We start from the raw sequence: 19,289 nt of genomic DNA on the forward strand, positions 1-19,289 counted from the left end.
ATTTGATGATACTTGTTAAGGAAACTGTCATACAGATGATTATTTGAACAAAATTACTCAACAATGAAAAAAATGTCATGTTTTGTTTAGACCAGATATATATACCTAAGATACTGGTAATTCAAGAACAGCTTGGTAGGCAGTCCTACATCTGATTATTGGTAAAAGACAATTTTGATGAGGTGAGCCTTGTATATTTCCACCAATACAATGTAAGTGAAATATATAGGTTAGAGGTAGAACTACTGGACATAGCAGGAGGAAAGAATTCTTAGAGAGTGGGAAATAACTGACTAAACAGAGAGGCTAAGGAACAAACTTATCACAGTAAAGTGGATTGAGGTGACTGGATGAGATATATATACATATATATATATATATATATATATATATATATATATATATATACATATATATATATACATATATATAAAACATGTGAGATCTGTTCCCATAAAAATGTGCCCTACCTCCCTCTACCTACTGCCGGCTTTCCTTTTGTGCATGCTTCTGCCTGCTGTATCTTTCCCCTTTCATACTTTCTTATACTGCCCTTTCCTTCCCTTTAATGAGACCAGTAGATGTCCGGCTTCTTGAACACTAGATAACAGATACAATCTACTGCAAGTATATGTTATGTAGTACACTTCCTGACACTGCTACATCACTGACTGAGCTGGTCTTCCTGCTCTATCTGTGTTGCAACATCTGTAGCACCCTGTAAACTTCACAGACTTGCACTTTCTGCTCTAGTTATGTTACTTTGTGTGTAGTACCCTAGGAAATCCTTGTGATATCAGCACAAGCTGGTGTGTAGACATTGCAGAGAACAGTCTTGCTCTTCTGAGTACAGTTGGCTCTGTGCAGCAGTGGTCAGCTTATTGTTTTGGTGAGTTCCACTGCTCCCCTTCTTAGTGGAGCTATCTTGCCCCTGTGTGCACTGTGTTCACATTCATTTGGTTATACAAGTATGCCCTTTACTGCGGTGCATTGCTGGTTTGTGATACAAATCTTGCTCAGTCATGCATCACATTTCTGTCAAACAAGGCCAGTGTTGCAATGTGTGCCATCTTTGTTGCTTAGAAGCCTTTCTTATCAGTGTCAGTTTCTTTTCTTTAGTCAGTCAGTTCCAAGGATTAAAAGCACTCTCAAACACAGAGGGGTGTCCATGGTACGAATGACAGGGCATCCCCTAAAGTTATATTGTTTTTGATGTATACATTTATCTTGTGCATGTGTGTGTGTGTGTGTGTGTGTGTGTGTGTGTGTGTGTGTGTGTGTATTTATTGGAGCAATAGGGGGTTAACCTGCACATACATTGTGTGACCTTCTGATACATCTCTTTTGAGAAAATACAGTCTGCTAAGTAGTATGTTTGGACCATCTAGAAATATCTGCACTTTATTGTTGTAAGAATTTATTGAAAGCTTTGTTGTAGCAGGCAAACTGAGATACTTCAACTGGTTTGTTAAGTCCAAATATTATTTTGGAATGAGATTTTTGGAAAGCAGAATGAATTAGGCAAAAACAAAGTTACAAATGATTGCATTTAAATTGTATGCTGTCTATTTTTACCCAATTTCTAGCAGATTAAAATGGATGTTTGGTGCTTAAAATAGCTGAGGAAGTGAGCAAAAACCAATGAGAAACAGATTCCTGTAACATATAATAAAGAGGATTTGTATACACAAACACTACAGCAGAATTAAACAAAAAGAAAATGAAGGAATAAACATAAAATAGAATAAACTGGCTATGTAGTGCAATATATTCAGTGTCCAAGCATGTTTTCTATACTTTGTGGGTGTTTTTTTTGGTTAAATGCCAAGAAGTACTGATTTAAACTTAATTATTTTATTTCAGGTACAAAATAAAGTGAGCTGGATAAAAGCAAGTGTTGCGTGGGAAGCAGACTCAAAGACATCTTTATGAGACATGGTTATTCAAAGTCCGTGAGCACGGGAATCTTCAAAGGTACTCTACTTGCTATGATTTTTTTGGGAAAGTCTGCATATAATGTATATATGAAATAATATGGTTTATAGTATATGTGAATATTTAATAGAGTTTTACCAGACTACATTTCTTTTCTGTAGTAGTAATAGAAAGATAAATATTTTCAGGTAGGCAAAGACAAAATAGTTTGCAAACCAAATGTTTTGTTAAGTACTGAATTTCATCACTGTTACACTTTTGTGAAAATGAATACACAGTATGGTGATACAGCATTGTAAGTGGTAATGGTGGTGAGGCTTGCTGCTCCAACTCTTTAACTTGCTGCAAGGTACTGACTGCAACACTTTAAGTTAATGAGTAGATCTGGAAGTTGACAGCATGCCACCATCTAGTAAATAAGAAGCTGTAGGTTTTCAAGAGAGAAGGCTGAATCCCCTAAACTGAGAGCTTTGGGAGAATAAATCCTTGATGCGGTCTTAGACTGAAAACTAGCTTGCAATCCCTGTACTCATATCAGTGCAAAACTAATACTTGGTTCCCCCTACTCTCCCCATTTTGTTTATTTTAGAACTGGATCTCAAAGTAGAGCTTTTGTAAGGCTTGAGTATCAGTTGAAAAATGGGATATGCAAATCTGCATAGACATCTTGAGAAGAGGTAAGACATCTACTGGACATTTCTGAAAGTTATTGGGATTAGTCCAGACATGTAGTATATGAATATCTAAGCACTGGTTTATTTATGATATGGAAGGTGTCTGTATCAACTTATACTTTTGTATTTAATAGTATTAGTGTACTTTGTCAGATAAGCAGCAGAAGGTAGAACACATTTAGCAACTAAAGGAAAGGGCGGTAAGAGTAGTGTATGAGCAAAGCAAGCTAGGCACAGAATGCAGCCTTCAGGATCTTGTTATTACGTTACTTTTTCATTTTATGAACAACAAGTTATGATTGCTGACTATTAACTGATAGTGATAACTTAATTTTATGAACAACAAGTTATGATTGCTGACTATTAACTGATAGAGATGTGTAAGAAAGCAGACATAAGGTGATGGTCATCTTCTGTCATAAAATAAATAATATATAAATAACAAAGAGCAAACTTTCATTGATGCATGCAGCACTGACAAGTTTTTCAAACATACAGGTTTTGGGTTTGCCCCCCTTTTCAGATGACCACAGCTGGACATTTTTCATGGAAATGTCTAATTTTGCAAGACAAACTACACCTGCAGCTAGCACAAAGGTCTAGACTTCACTTTGCTCTCAAAATAAAACCCCACTTTTACGGAATTTATCGAATTTGAGCTGCATCTGGTATTTCATAATTTCATATCATATCAAGGTGCTTGATATACAAAATATCTGTTTTAAGCAATTGTTAGAGAAAATCTGAAAATGTTTTTGTTGTAAAATCTAACCAAGAAGAAACTTTGCAGTGTGGAGGGTGTGAAGTTCACTCCTTAAAATATGTTTTGCACCTAGTTCACTAATAAAAATTGAACAGTAAAATATGTACTACAAAATAATAAAATAGAACATAGTAGGTAGTCCACAGTTGAGTTAAAATGGAATATCCTTTATTGAAACACACAAACAAGCAATCCTAGTTGAGTATAATGAAAAGCATTAAAGACATTCATTATTTATATATAATCAGGTTATTTGGAGCAAGTGAGTGTTTACAGAGGCTGATTCTGCTAAGTGCAATAAAAGCAATACAATTATTCCTTAAATCAAGTCCCCCTTCCCCCTTAACATCATAGTGTAAACTGAGACTGTGCTACCTTAGAATTGAAACTAAAAAGCTAGAGACAAATTAAAATATATAAGAACAGCTTATTAAGGCTAACTTACTGATCCAAACTTTATTAGTTAAGAAACCAACTCACTAACAAAATGACTAACTAATAAAAAGATCTACCCCTAGACATCTATCAGATTAAATATTAATAACTTATAAACTGAAACACTTTTAAACACTTTTAACAAAGATTGCTTTCGTACCAAATAAATACTTCATCAGTTTTATGTGTAAAAAACATATCATAATATTAATGCACATGTGCATAAATCTACATGTAAACACCTATGTATGCTGTAAAACTGTGACAAATGTTAAAAAATAAAGCATTAAGGCCCTGGGGATCTGTTCAAGTGTGGCATCTAAGAAAGCACTTAGCCTGAATGAGTAAAAGTATCCGAAAATAGCACCAATATCAGTTATTTTGATTGTAAAATGTTTAGCTTTTTAGTTTCAGTTGTAAAGTAGCACAGTCTCTGTTTATACTATAGTGTTAAAGGGGAAGGGGAACTTGGTTAAAGGAATGATTTTATTGCTTTTATTGCTCTTAACAGAACCACCCTCTGTAACCGCTCCCTTGTGCCAAATAACCTGATTATATATACCGTATTTCCCCGAAAATAAGACTGGGTCTTATTTTTCCCCCGCCGAAATACGCATTAGGGCTTATTATCAGGGGATGCCTTATTTAGCCCCCCCCGTACAACAATCTACATTTATTCATGTACAAAAATCGACATTTATTTATGTACACAAATCGACATTTATTAATGTACACAAATCAACATTTATTCATGTACAAAATTCGACATTTATTCATGTACATAAATCGACATTTATTCATGTACACAAATTGACATTTATTTGGTACTTTTCCATTATTGGGCAACAGTTCTAGGTAACGCATTAACAATTGTGTGAGAATTCTACATAAACAGTGCAACAAACATTTCAACTTCAGAATATCTACACCTTGGCTTTCACAGTGCAATATTTCATGTTTAACAGAAAGTGCAGAAAAATCTCAATACATGTGTATTTTAGGAGGGAAATAAAACAGGTGAATAACTGCCACTCTTTGAGTGGTGATGCTTTCTTTATTCCTTACCCAAACCGTAAGAAAAGAATGATGGAAAGTCATAAAAATGAAGTCTGGGAATTAGTGGTCTTACTTTGTAATTACCCCTTGATAATGAAACGTTACTTTAATACAGTAAAGTTAAAAAACTGACAAGAGCTTGCTGGCAGCTGAAAGCAGAAGCAATCCATTCTGTTGCCCTGATAACTGAAAAGTTATTCAAATACAATCATGTCATCTTCTTCTGGAACTTTGTCATAAGTCTCCAACCCCCGAATTCCAGCCTGAATTTCTTGCAACTCCATTTCCTGTAGAACCATTGGCCCCAATGTGTCATGCCTAGCAATAGAGCTCTGCTTAAATGAGCATTGCTTGTCCATGTAGCCTGCTAATAGTGCATTGGCAATACAGCTGTTAGTGATTTTATCCCATGAATTCTTCACCCAAGTCATGACCTCTTGCAGGCTAGGCTTCACAAAGTTTCCACGCTGATTTCTCTCCATTCTATTTTCAATGCAGTCATTGAGTTCCATGTGCAAATGGTCCTTGAATGGCTTGTTTATTGCAATATCAAGAGTGTGGAGATAGTCATTCCTGTGGGAATTATTATTTGAACTATTCTTCATGTCTTTAGCGCGGTGAGTGCTGGCTGAATCCCAGAATAGCAGACCTCTTTCGCCACCTCTCAAAACAAGTGGCAGCATTACATCGACCCACTTCCTTATAACTGCTTGTGTTCACCAGGCTTTTTCGGTTTCAAGAATGTAAATGCCTGAAACACATTCAATCTTATCTTTCTTGCCCTTACTAATGATTAGAGGTGGGGTTTTCTTTCCATCTAGATGAACTGCCAAAATACAGGTAACACGTGCACTTTTGTAACCAGTGGAGGGAATGTAGATTGACGAGGCACCCCTCTGATCAATTGTTGTTTGAGATCCTTGGCCCATAAACACTGCAGTTTTATCCATAGCAATCATGTTGGAGAGTTGGTATTTAGAAAAGTCGATGCCATCAACAAAGGACTTAAATGCAAGTGCACGTTTAATAACTTCAGTACCTCGAGCTTGAACAGTGTTGTCGATCTTTTTAGAGAGAGTTCATATTGCTGAAGGAAGCCATCCAGCCAATGTTGTGATGCTTTGAATTCTTCTGGGGATATTTCTAACTGTGGTGCCATTGCAAGGGCAAATGCTTGAATATCAGTCCTGTGCACAACCAAAGCCTTTGCTCTCCTGTCAGCAATCCATTCACAGATGATGTCTTCCAGTTCAGGAAGTAATGGTTGCCGACCTGATCTACACTTGCACTTCTTAGCATTTCCATTATCCACCTATTGACTGAGGTAATTGTACTTTGCGTGCCATTTTTGGACCATTCAGATATCCATCTTCTTCTCTTTGCAGAAAGCCATCAGATTCTTTCCCCGGAAGTCCTCCATGATTCCTTTCTTGTACTCGACGGAATAGCTCTTTCTTTTTGCACTTATCTTGTCTGGGGGGGTTAATTGAAGACTTACGAGACAGGAGTGGCAACAAATATTGTGACAGTTAAGAAGACACAACCACACCCGTTCGTTATCAAGTGCGCATGTTTTACGTACGTTGTCTGTACTTTGACCAATCAAAGCACACTTGCCAGTGTTTATGGGCCAAGGATCTCAAATGTCAAGTGTGAGTGAGGATTAGGGTTACAGTAAGAATTGTGGAGGACTTCTGGGGAAAGAATCTTACAACTTTCTGCAAAGAGAAGAAGTTGGGTGTCCAAATGGTCCGAAAATGGCGAGCAGAGTACGATAACCTCAGCCAACAGGTGTCAGTAATATTATTACTGTATAATTGAACATGTCCATCGTGTGTTGTTGACAATCTTAATTGGGGCTTATTTTTGGGGTAGGGCTTATATCATGACCACCCTGGAAAATCATGCTAGGCCTTATTCTTTGGTTAGGTCTTATTTACGGAGAAATACGGTAAATAATGAATGTCTTTAATGCTTTTCATGATACTCAACTAGGATCGCTTGGACTACATACTATTTTCTACTTTATTATTTTGTAGTACATATTTTACAGTTCGATTTTTATTAGTGAACTAGATGCATAGCATATTTTAAGGTGTGAACTTCATACCGTCCACACTGCAGAGTTTCTTTTTGGTTTGTTTTTGACTCAGTATAGGTTGCATGATGACTTTTCCGAGACTTCGAAGGATGCCACGGATTTTTCTTTTAGTAATAGTTATAAAAGCTAAAGACATTTGCTATTTTTCATGCTTTGTTAGCAGCAGACATCTTCCCAAATATGGATTGTCTTGTGTACTGAGGAACATGTGACAACCGTGGGAAATATACTGTGATGCCAAACAAGGAAGAGGCAAAATTAATTATTTATTGCATATCACCTTTGAAGTCCAAGCTTTTTCTGTTCTCATCCTTGGAGATGTATAGTGCATCGATATTAATCTTTTGCAAAACCTTGTGTTGAATCATTTATTAATGCCTCCTCTAAGACAAGGTGCAGTATTTTTTATTTATTTTTTTTATTTTACAGTTCTAAACCAGATAGTTAGACTGTCCCAGGGATCCTTTTTAGCTGTCACCTAAGCCGGGCAGTTACACATGTAGAAACATATGTTTGACCAGCCTCATATACAAAGCAATGGAAAGATTTTCATGGAAGTAGTCAGTCAGGACATAGGGAACCTCCAAAATACTAGACTCATCTCAGTTTGGATTTATCAAGGGCTGGTTGTGCTTACTCAACCATGTGGATCTTTTTGAAAAGGTCACCAAAGCAATAGATGAAGGCAAAATAGTACACACCACATACCTTGACCTGACCAAAGCTTTTGACAAAATTTCTCACTCAGGCATACTAGACAAGCTAAATAAACTGTAAATAAACCCATATATCACCTGGTGGATTGTCAACTGGCACACAGATATGACACAGATAATCAAAATAGGGTAAGTTGCTCCCACAAAGAGACCAGTCACCAGTGGAGACTCACATGGTTCTGTGCTTCGACCTGCCCTGTTTGGCATCTACTTTTCTGAAGTAAAAGCTGATACTAAAGGGCTCTTGTTGACTAAGTTTGCAGATGACAACAAGCTAGGAGCACTGATTGAATCTCCAAATGACTTAGCCATCCTGTAGGAAGGTTTGTCTGAAATAAATAGCTGGTGTCAAAATCATGGTCTGAAACTAAATGCCAAAAATGCTTTATTGTATCCTTTAGGAAGTATTCTACCCCAGAGAACTAGCACATTGACAGTATGCCCCTAATAGTTTACCCAATTGTTCGTGATTTGGGAATGTATGTAAACAGTCACCAAACTTTTGACCAAGATGTGTCAATTGTTGTAAAAAAGGCATTCTATATTGCACAGCTTATAAACAAAGGGATTTTGTCTAAATCTAGGGATGTCATTGCTCCTCTTTACTTACAGCTTATTAGGCCATTCACCTAACATAATGCCCCCTTTGGTATGTATCTGTCCAGATTCATGCAACAACTAGAACGTCCACAGTGATACCTTACTAAAAGGATACAAGGCCTAAACAACATGTCCTACATGGACTGACCCAAAGCCCTGTCACTGTGCTCAGTATCCTACAGACTTCTAAGAGTTGACCTGTGTCTGGCATGCAAAGCATCCTCTGACCCATTACTGATGGATTTACTGTACATCAGCAAGTCAAATAGCATCAGAAATACTTGGTCTAGGGAATTAAAGCTCTTCTATAACATGGAACTGACTCCCCAGCCACATAAACCAAAGTTCATACCTGGCACTTTTCAAGAGCAACTTACATCTATGGATGGAAAACAGAAAATTACCCCAGGACTGTCCCCAGTACTACTAATGGACAGATGCAATTCCTAAATGCTTTATCCCATGCATGGTTCCCCCCAAATTATCTATGGTATGATCCCAGTTATTCTCATTGGGGGTAACATATAATTATCAACCATGGGATGGTTAAGGCCAATCTATAACCAAATGGGAGAGAGGCTATTTCAAGCACAAAAAGGAAAATTGGCTAGGCAGCTAGCCTAGTACATACCTATGAACCTATGAACAAATATTATAATAACTTCGTAAATATGTACTGGAAGTTTAAGTAGATCGATATTTACATGAGACTTCTGTATCATTACTTTGAAGCAGATGGTTATTTTCAGTCAGGTATTATTTAGTCACGCTTATTTCATATGAAATATACATTATTTTACAGCTTTCCTTATTGTGGAGTTTCTTTAGTATTTATACTAGTCTTACACTTGTGTATTTGAATATACCTCAATTTGTGTGGCTTGTATTATAGCCAAAATCTGAATGCTTAGACATAATCAGTGTTGCAGGTACATCTATATCCATTCTTTAGGTGAGACTTTCAGTTTTCTGTGAATAGTGAATAGTTGTTTTCTTAACTTGTTCCCAATGATAGGCCATTTGGAAACTATCGTATAAAATTCTCCCTCTCCAGTGGTTTGATTAAATTTAGGCCTGTGCAGTGTGACAGTTGTTAATTTGTATTGCAGAGGACGTAAGAAATAGGTCTATGGCGCAACTTCGTTCAAATTCCTAGGCATGGATTTTGCCAGTTTTATGTGATATAGATTCCCTAGCCTTTTAATGGGAGCCAGTCTGATTTACTTAAAGTAAGATAGTAGAGACAGTCCAATATAATGAAAGTAAAGCAATGATATTTTCTGTAGCATTGCCACATCCTTAGCTCTGATCCAGAGTTCTGAAACATCTTATTTGTTGCTGTTGTACATATTTTGTGTTTTTAGAGGAGTTCAGTGTTGCTACAGGTAGACAATATTCTAATTTGAGAGTAATTAGACCAAAACTGATAACTCATTCTTGTAGCTTTGATGGTTAGCATGCTAGTGAGTTTGTTTGTGTGTTTAATTTGCTGGAGGACTTGTACTTTCCTCTCTATGTGGAATGAAGGTAAGCTTCTGGTCAAGTATTAACCCATACCTCTCAAACTTTTAGTGTAAGAATTCTGGGTATAGCCAAAAATAATAGGGTGAAAAAGGCCTCAAATCAGTTAGATTTGAAATTTTACTCTTATGAACTTCAGAAGTTGATAGAATAATAGGTGTAGAATTAGCATGTATTTTTCTGAAGGATATGAAGTCTGAAACTCAAGTGTCTGTCATTATTTAGTGACTATGGTCCTCAGTGTTTTTTCCAGAAAACCATGAATTTTATGAGGAACAGAACAACAATTTGAGGCAAGAATCTGATCATTCTGCAAACTTATGGGCAGTTGAGAGGTATATATATTAGCTCTAAATATTTTTTCTGAATGAATTGAGCTGTTGTATTTCCATTTGGATCCTTTATCTTTGCTGTTGAGGTATTACACAATTTTTGTGGGGTGCCAAACAACATAACTAATTTCTTCTTTGAGTTACTTACTCGGATCTGCTTTGTCAATTATTTTCAGTGCTTGAAAGTTTCTTTGGAGGTTTGAATTCTGAGGCTTTTCTACTGAAGGTTGGAGGAATAATATCTGTATGTAGTGTGGTGTATATTCTATGGGGATCATAAGTCAGATCATAGGATCATAGGAAGTTACTAGACTATTGGCCCTGAGGCCCTTATAAGCCTAGCCAAGAGTTTAGCCCATGCATAGACAAATCAGCACCTGATGCCCCTGTTCAGCAGGGACATGAGTGGAATCCCAGGGATGTATTTTCTATTTCCCATCCAGTTATCCAGAATGCACTTAAAAAGGGGTAAAGAGGTAGTCTGCTTGACGTGGAGAGAGAATTTATTCCATAGATGCAGGAGTCTCTGGGACACAAATCTGTCTCACCAGCAAGTCCTATTGATGTCACAGACCAGGTTGAGGCCACTTGTGTGGGTTACTCGAGTGGTGCTTGACTTGCGGATATGCAGCAGTCCCATCAAGGCAAGGTCCGAGATTGCCTTATATGCAAGACAGAGGTCACCTCTGAGGAGTCTGTATGAAACAGAGTAGAGGCATAGGGCTTTTAGCCTATCTGTGTATGGTAGATTTTTGAGGCCCTAGATTCTACTGGTGAGAAACCTCTGTGGTGTCTCCAGCTGCTGCATGTGCTTTGCGAGGTACATGCCAAATGGGGCATTGTACTCAATAATGGGCCTTATAAGGAAGAATACAGGGATGTTATGACCTCTTTGTCCCTGGATGAGATACCCTTACTTATGAGGTGGGCCATGTAGAAAACTTTCTATACAATGGAAGCAACATGGTGGTCAAATGTCAGGCTGCTATAAATCTGGGTGCCCAAATCCCTCACGACTGACTGCGTCCTTAGAACGTTGTTATTAATGTGATAATTTGTGGGGACATCTCTCTCCCCAAAGGGTATGATGATGAATTTTTTTGTATTCAGCTTGAGGCCATGTTTCTGGCACCATTCATTTGTTTGGGTGAGACCCTCTTGGAGGACGTCTGCGTCACTAGGGGAATTGATGACAGCTCCCAACTTGCAGTCATCTGCAGACTTGGTCAGCCATAGCCCACTGGTTTTGGCCTGTACCTCAGAAAAGTATATCGCAAATAACAGAGGCCCCAGGACTGAACCCTGGGGTATGCCACTCGATACGGGTCTACTGCTTGAGGTGGCTTCCCCTATTTTGACTAGGTGGGTTCTATCAGTGAGTCAGTTGGCTACCCATCTGATAACATATGGATTGATGCCTAGTTGAGAGAGTTTATCTATTATGCCGGAGTGGGGAATAGTGTCGAAGACTTTGGCCAGGTCAAGGTAGGCAGTGTGCACTGTCTTCCCGCCATCCATGGCTTTGGTGACTGTCTCAAAAAAGTCGACCAGATTTAACAGACATGACCTTCCCTTGGCGAAGCCAAACTGTGTGGGACTGAGTGTTTGAAGGTTGCCAGTGTCCTTGTTTATGAGGTCCATGATAATCCGTTCCATGGCCTTGCAGATCAGGCTAGTTAGGCTTATGGGTCTATAATTTCTCAGATCAGTGGATGCTCCACCTTTGTGTAAAGGGATGACAGTGGCTGTCCTCCACTCAGCTGGGACAAAGCCAGTACTCAGGCTTTGGTTGAATAGGGTGCCTAATGATGCTGCATGTTCCTTCCTGAGTTCATGTAGGATGCAGCTTGGGATGTTATCAGGTCCCATGGAGGCTGTATTTTTTGCCTTTGACTGAGCAGTGATGACCTGATCCCTAGATATAAGGGGAAGGGGGCAAGTACTGAGAATGTCCTGATTTACTGATGGGGGGACAGAGGGGTGAAATTTTTCCTGAACCTGTCAGCCAGCAGGTTTGCTATATCTACAGGATTTGTATATGTGGTGTCCTTGACCAACATGATAACAAATGTCAGCCGAGGCACTTGAGACATGGTACTTTTCGTTTTACTGTGATTGTGATAATACATTTTCTGAACATTTTTCAGCTTGGTGAAAATTTTTTTCAGCGAACTTGAAATACAGGTGCCTACATCTCTGGAGTGAGTTGTTGGTTAGATCTGGGTGCTACCTCTGAGATTACGGACATATGTGAAGAAGGCCTTATGATTGTCTCTAGTAGATGTCGCCAATTTGGACTCGAAGTTTGCTTTGGAGGATTTCACTAGTGCTCTTATTTGCTTGTTTAGGCTAAGGAGAGATTGCTTCCAATTGGGCACTTGCTCCTTCTTGGTCCTGGTCAACAATTTTTTTCTTCTGTTATAGAGTTTATTTATTGCAGATGTCCACCAGACAGGTTTACTCTTCCTTGCAGAGGATGAATTAGCCCTGTCAGGTATTCATGATTCCATGCATCTATATAAATGTTCATATATAATAATTTGGTATAGTTTTGGATACTGGTGCCATTTTCTAGAGAGGGGGAGGGGGCTATGAAGCTGTTTATATCATCCCTCAGGAGGCTGTAATCAGCTAGAGGGGAGTCGGGGAGATGGTGACTTCAGACATGACCGCTTTAGGGTTGGATCTTACAAGGGAGGCTGATACTGCAGGGATGCTGCAGTGGCTACTCATGTTGTTTAATACCAAGTCCAAGATATTATCACCTCTTGTGGGGGTATCGACTAGCTGTTCCGAAGCATTTGGATTTACAAAATTGAGGAATCTCTGGGTATTTCTGTTCTGGCAGGAGTAGTTCTTGCAGTCTATGTTTGAGTAGTTAAAGTCACCCAGGATCAGGGTAAAGGGTTGAATCTTGATAGATTTGAAGAGGTCTAGATAGGCAGTTTGGGCATCTTAGGTCAGATTTGGGGGCTTGTAGCAAGTTATTATTTGTATAGGGGTCTTGTCAATAGTTAACTGCACCTGGAGTGTTTCATGTGCGTCATACTGTTTGACCAGCCTGAAGGTGTGTATGTCTTTAATATATATTGAAACTCCACCTCCTTTGGCTTTACTACCCACAGTTTGGGGTCTGAATGTATGATAGGATGAGTAACCAGGTAAGGCTGGGGTGCTCTCCGCAGCTTTGAGCCACTTTTCTGTGACCACACAGTTGTCAGCATTTTCCAGGGTTAGGATTGCTTGCAATGAGTGCAGTTTCATGTTTAGACTCCTAGCATTTAGCAGCATGACCTTTAGTTTGTGTTTTGTTGAAATTTTTATGTTGGTCATTTTAACCTCATCACTTTTCCTAAAAAAGGCACTATAGGGGAGTCAAGAGCATTTGCCAGAATCCTGAAGCCCAGGTGAGACAGATGCAGGCCACCTCTGGCAAAGTATTGTGGTCTGTCAAGCATATCTTCCCAGGTTGTCAGGTACTGGATCCCCCTGGAATGACACCAGAAACTAAGTCAGTTGTTAAAGTCAATAATTTTCTGTTCGTATTCAGGCATCATTCTGGGTGATGGTAGAATGCTGCTTAAGGCTAAGGACATACCTGCCTGGGACACATATTCAGTGAGTTCAGTCATGTCTCACTTCATATAGTCCATGGAGGTACATCTCAAGTCATTCACATCAACATGGACAATGACAGAGTCATAACAGTATCTGTTGTTGAGAGACTTGAGTGGGTGTATGATATAGCGGATTCTGGCCCCTGACAGACAACTAACCGTGACTTTCTCCTTATCCAGCCTGGTGAGAGGCACATCTGTGTGTCTCACAGTGGAGTCACCTATGACTAATATGTTGGGTTTATGGTTAAGCCTTAGTGGTTGTGAGACAGAGGTGTGTGAACTATGAGCGATATGTGGTGTGGAGGGCTGTGGAGATCGCATGTGTATTTGCCTTGGAGGTTTTTGCCTCGGAGGTCTCCTTTGTTTGGGTATGTTTTTGTTGAGGACCTCCACATATGTGGGTGTGTGTTGTGTAGGTGTGGGTGGTGTTTGAGGTGTAGTGATTGTGTTGGCAGCCTTCTCAGTGCCAGATATGCTGGCTTGTGAGGGAGAGAGCTTGGACTCTAGGTTCCTAATGTAATTGCATCTCTCACAAATTGTGTTCCTAGGTGGTAGTAGTAGGTGGTTATCTTTGTACATAAGGCAGTTGCTACACTGTCTCGGAATGCCCATATCAACCAGACTGGCAGGAGAAACTGCAGGAAATTGTCCATCCATATTTTTCAGAATCTGAGAGAAAAGGCCACGGAGAGCTAAGGGGTTAGCCTAAAGCCCAAGTGCTTAAACCAAAACTAAGTGGCTTAGAATAACACTTACAATTTAAACAGGTTATAAACAAGCAGTAACAAATGCAACAGAAAGTATGCAACTTAATACTTTAGAGAACAGGCCACAGCAAGTAGCAGAAAAATCAAGATGAAGTAATGGAGCAGGAGGAGGAAACACAAATACAGAAAAAGAAGCTGAGTAAAGTGTTTTTTTTTTTGTTATTAATTAAGATTATTTAAGAAGAGGGAGAATAGTAAAAGTCTAAGTACTAAATTATAAGATAATCCTCAGTTTGAATGTGCATGTTTTTAAAGTTTTATTTGGACCAGTTACAATAAACATTCTATTGGTTGATTAAAAAGACAGACATTTAATTTGTGTTTCCAAATCCTGTTTTATCAAGGGTGTTTAACAAGAGAGCATGATCTACCATTCTGAATGCTGTGTTCCTCCTATATATACCTCCATTATCACATCTTTTTCCATAGATGAGATGATTTTGTGTTCTCAAGGAAAGAACTGTCCTTCTTTTCTCTTTGCTTCTGTTCTTTTCCCCATGTGATTGTAATCAGAAGGAGTAGATATGCTGTAGTTTTGAATTATTATGATCTCATGCTCAGTGTTAGCTAATAGGGTCATTATATTTATTGGCATGTGCAGTCATTTGCTGTTTATACCCTTTCTGTATAACTTTTCTGTTATTGTAGTTGTTAGTTGTTATTGTAGTTAGGCTTGGATCCATATTGAAATGGCAGTGGTACTAGCACTGCCACATCAAAACCAAAAATACTGAACAAATAAAAGCCATGAACAAAACCACTGTAATTTGGAAAGGAAAGAAAATTTGAAAAGCAAGTGTTTTTACAGGGAGATGATCCCCTGTACCCCCACACACTCCTCCTTAAATATAGTTATTCATTGGTCACACAACTGCAAAGAGAAAGCAACCAGTTGTGCACGTGTTTTTTTTTTTTTTCAGTTTGTAACATAGCTAAACCTACGGTTAAAAAAAAACAAAAATAGAAAATAAAAGTTCCTTTTCACTCACTCCCATTTCCACAAAAATCAATGATAAAGTCATACATGTCAAATGAAAAAAAAACTAAAACAAAACTGTCTCACTGTCCTTAATGTTAGTGGTCTTAAGATAATGGGCTCAACAGGCAAGACTTTCATAAAGTGACATGTTTCTGTCACACTTATGTCACTTTCAGGTGGCACAGTTAGGTATACACCAAGTATGCTGTAGAGCACCTTTGTAAAATAAATAATCTATTTAGTTGCTTATAAAAGAAACATAAACATTGTCTCAATTTGCTGATGATTAGTCAGTTTGTACCATAAGTAGCAGTTGTGTGGCCTTAGAGAAAATAAGGTTTATAGTAAGGTATTAATTTTTTGAGTACTTGTGAATAAGCATTGAGCATTTTTTCTCTTTTATAAAATAAAAGTTTAATTATGCATTCCACAGTGTTTGGCAGTGAAAGGCTGTATATATCAGCTAAAAGGTGCCTTTCTGGGAGTGTGCTGCTTAGTGGCAGGAATGGTTTGCAAGTGTGCATCTTTGGAACAGGCTTTCTCACATTTCACAAACCCTGGGACTATTGATTGATATACAGAAGATTGCACACCTACTGCAATTAGACAGTGCGATTGTGATCTTCAGAAGGCAAGACTTGTTTTAAATGTGGCTGAACTCAGAGCCATAGTAAGAATGAGACAAAGAGTGCATACAGTTAGGGGTATTAACAGCAACTTTGACAATGTGCCAGTTGTTCCCTGGCTGGAGGTTCAAGCATTATTAGAATATATTTATTATTTATTTATTCCAGTTTGGTGACCGGGGAAGTCCACTGGGCTCGAGAGCCCATTTTCAGTGGAGGCCCGGGGAGAAAAGCTCCACAATACAAAGTTACATTACATAGAGAATTACAAGAAAAATATTTACATTGCAATCAACAGGTAGTATAACAATCAACAGATAGTATTACAGTCAAAATAGGTATCATTCAGTACAGACGGCAAAACTATTAGAATGCATTTAAGTAGCTATAATTGGTAGCTGCTTAAATGCTTAAATGATAGTGTATGTGAAAACAACAAAGTATTGTTGTGCAGGTACATAGTATCTATTTGCTCTTTTCACACAGTAACTTCTGCATAAAGCAAAGATTCTCTCTGCTTAAAAGTAATAGGAATTCCATTTACACTACATTTTTTGGTCCGCTCAGACCTCATTATTACTGGCCCAACCCCCAGTGCTCCTCATCCATGCTGGCTCTACCAGCCATCATCCTACCCCCCCCCCCCAACTTACTCCAGTGGTGGATTTTTCCAGTGTTGCTGGGGCCAGTTGTAGATTCTAAAGGCCTTGCAGAAGCTTGGCCATCTGTGCCTCTGTCCAGTGTTTGTTTTTTACTGTATGCCCTACTCACTTTTCTTTTCCTTGCCCTCCATGCTATTTGGTTACATCTGAGAGCAACTTGCCTTTTTGGACCACCGCTCCCCTTAGGGAGCAGCCCATCCCCCCTTGCCACTCCATCAGTTGCCCAAGCCCCTCTAATCTAACCAGGATCAGCTAGGCTGCATTCAGGACTTTGTCTGTCTATACCACCAGAGTGGCCTATTTATACTGCATTTTATGAATGTTATAAATGAAAGTGACTACGGTGTGTGAAAAGAGCAAACAGAAACTTTTGGACACTTTTTTTTTTAGTTCTTTACTTTGGCAGTTTGGTTCATATGGTTGATAACCTTTATGGGGGGTGCCAGTTGGGGGGGGGGCATTGCCTAGGGCATCAACAGATGTCTTTACATCTCTGATTGAACATATACTAAGTCTGAGTTCATGATATCTCAGAGTATTACCACTATTCTGAGATACAGTAGTGTCGTAATTAGTGTGTATAGTTCCCACGCTGCAAAAAGGTTTTTAGTAGTATAACAGCAAGTTCTGAAATTAGCTGTTTCGAGAAGAAAGAGCTAAAGTTATCTTTTCACAGTTTGCTATCTGAATTTTCAGTCTTGCACTTGTGATAGGAATCTCAAGAAAGTATCATTGCTAAATGTTACTAAAGCATTGACAAAGAAAATTATATATCAAAATAGCAGGACATCATAAATGAAAAAAAAAATAAAAATGTTAGCAATATCTGTGAATAACATCAAACAAAAATTAAACCAAATGGCATGTAAGTAGCTGTTTTGTCTATTAATTGAATAAGGGCTTTATCAGAAAGCAGAATGATGATATTGTTAAAACACATTTAAATAGCTGTAACATTTGATGATATGATTGGAACCCATCAATAATGGTGCAAGTACAACATAAAAATAACATCACAGACAAACATAAGAATGCCATATAAAACTGTGTACAGAAAAATATGTTCACAGTTTAGCAACATGTACATTTAAAACATTTAGCAACAAGTAAATGTAAAACACTTTTTATGGAAAATTTCTCATTCAAACCTGGAGGAATTCAATTTTGGTTGTTAAACTAATTCCTTATACTCTGGGTGGTTCTTTCCCTTCTCTTAAAGGGTCAGGAACCCTTTCTAAAATAAAAAAAAATGTATGTCTATATATATATATATCTATCTGTAAGTATATATCTATAGCTGTATATATATATATATATATATATATATATATATATATATATATATATATATATAAAAAGAGAGAGATCTAGAGATCTACACAGACACACACACACACACACACACACACACACACACACACACACACACACACGGTTTGTTTTTTTTTTAATTTGGACAACGTGGCCTGGCCCAAATAATACAGGCCCCTACTCGAACCAGTACAAGGACTGGCTATGTCTCCACACTTGACCTAGTAATAACCAACATACAAAATATGTGCCTTCGCACTGAAATACTCCCCAGTGCTCCGAGTGACCACTCACCCATTAAATCCATTTGACATTCACAACATATAAAAAAACCTCCTCAAGTAATTGAAGGAAGATCTTTCCCTAATAATAAGCTACCAAATCTCAACATCCTGCTCAGTGCTATAGTTTAGACTCCCCTGTATGCCATGTCTGAACCCACCTCTGCTTTAGATTTTTTCAACACAAAACCTACACAATCCAAGATGTACTGTACCCCCTTACAAAATGATTGCTTAGATCACAGTGTTGCCTGTGGTTTACAGTGGATATTAAAAACATAATTAAAGCCAGAGGTTCAGCCTGGAAGAACTGGAAAAGGAACCCCAGCACTACAGAGCTGCACCAAATGTTTCTGACTTTAAGAAAAGGGACAAGAATTGCAACAAACACTGAAAAAGCCTGGTACCTTAGACAAAAAGGGGAAGCAAACTGGTTTAGACCCAGTCAATTTTAAAGAAATACAACACAACACTTAACAAGGATATTAAATAACTCTTCAGCTACAAAGAATGAACCTTAACATTGAATCATTCCATCTTTGCTAATAATTATGCTCACTTTTTGCAGTCCATTATAACTGATACCACTAAAGGCTTTCCAACATTTTAGTCTTCCTCAAACAAAGAGCAGGAATCTTCATTCCCTGATCTATACTCTCTTTCTTCTTATGTCACAACCCTTTATTTTTCCTGAAATTTCAGTAAAACAGACCAAGTCCCTTCTTAAACTCAACATTTCAGGATCTAAATCTATCAATCTTCGTCCCACCTTCCTAAGGCTTGCATCTGACAAAATTGCTAAACCCTTTACTCATATCTTTAACCTCTCTCTCACTTCAGGAACTTGTTCCACCAGCATTCAAGTGCACATTTATAAGCCTTTTACCCAAAGTCACTTCTGTTAATGAGC

General features: G+C 38.3%; 1 long non-coding RNA gene across 1 annotated transcript in view; it reads left to right on the forward strand.

Annotated features, from left to right (window-relative positions):
* The window catches only part of LOC122796596, a 908,771-nt gene that overhangs the window by 628,085 nt on the left and 261,397 nt on the right, over nt 1-19,289 (forward strand). Inside the window, exon 3 of the long non-coding RNA XR_006363993.1 lies at nt 1,864-1,974. This is a non-coding gene — a long non-coding RNA (uncharacterized LOC122796596). The remainder of the gene's footprint in view (nt 1-1,863; nt 1,975-19,289) is intronic.

This window comes from Protopterus annectens, chromosome 3.part0 (assembly GCF_019279795.1).
Source record: "Protopterus annectens isolate FY-2018-M chromosome 3.part0, PAN1.0, whole genome shotgun sequence".
Classification (NCBI taxonomy): Eukaryota; Metazoa; Chordata; order Ceratodontiformes; family Protopteridae; genus Protopterus; species Protopterus annectens.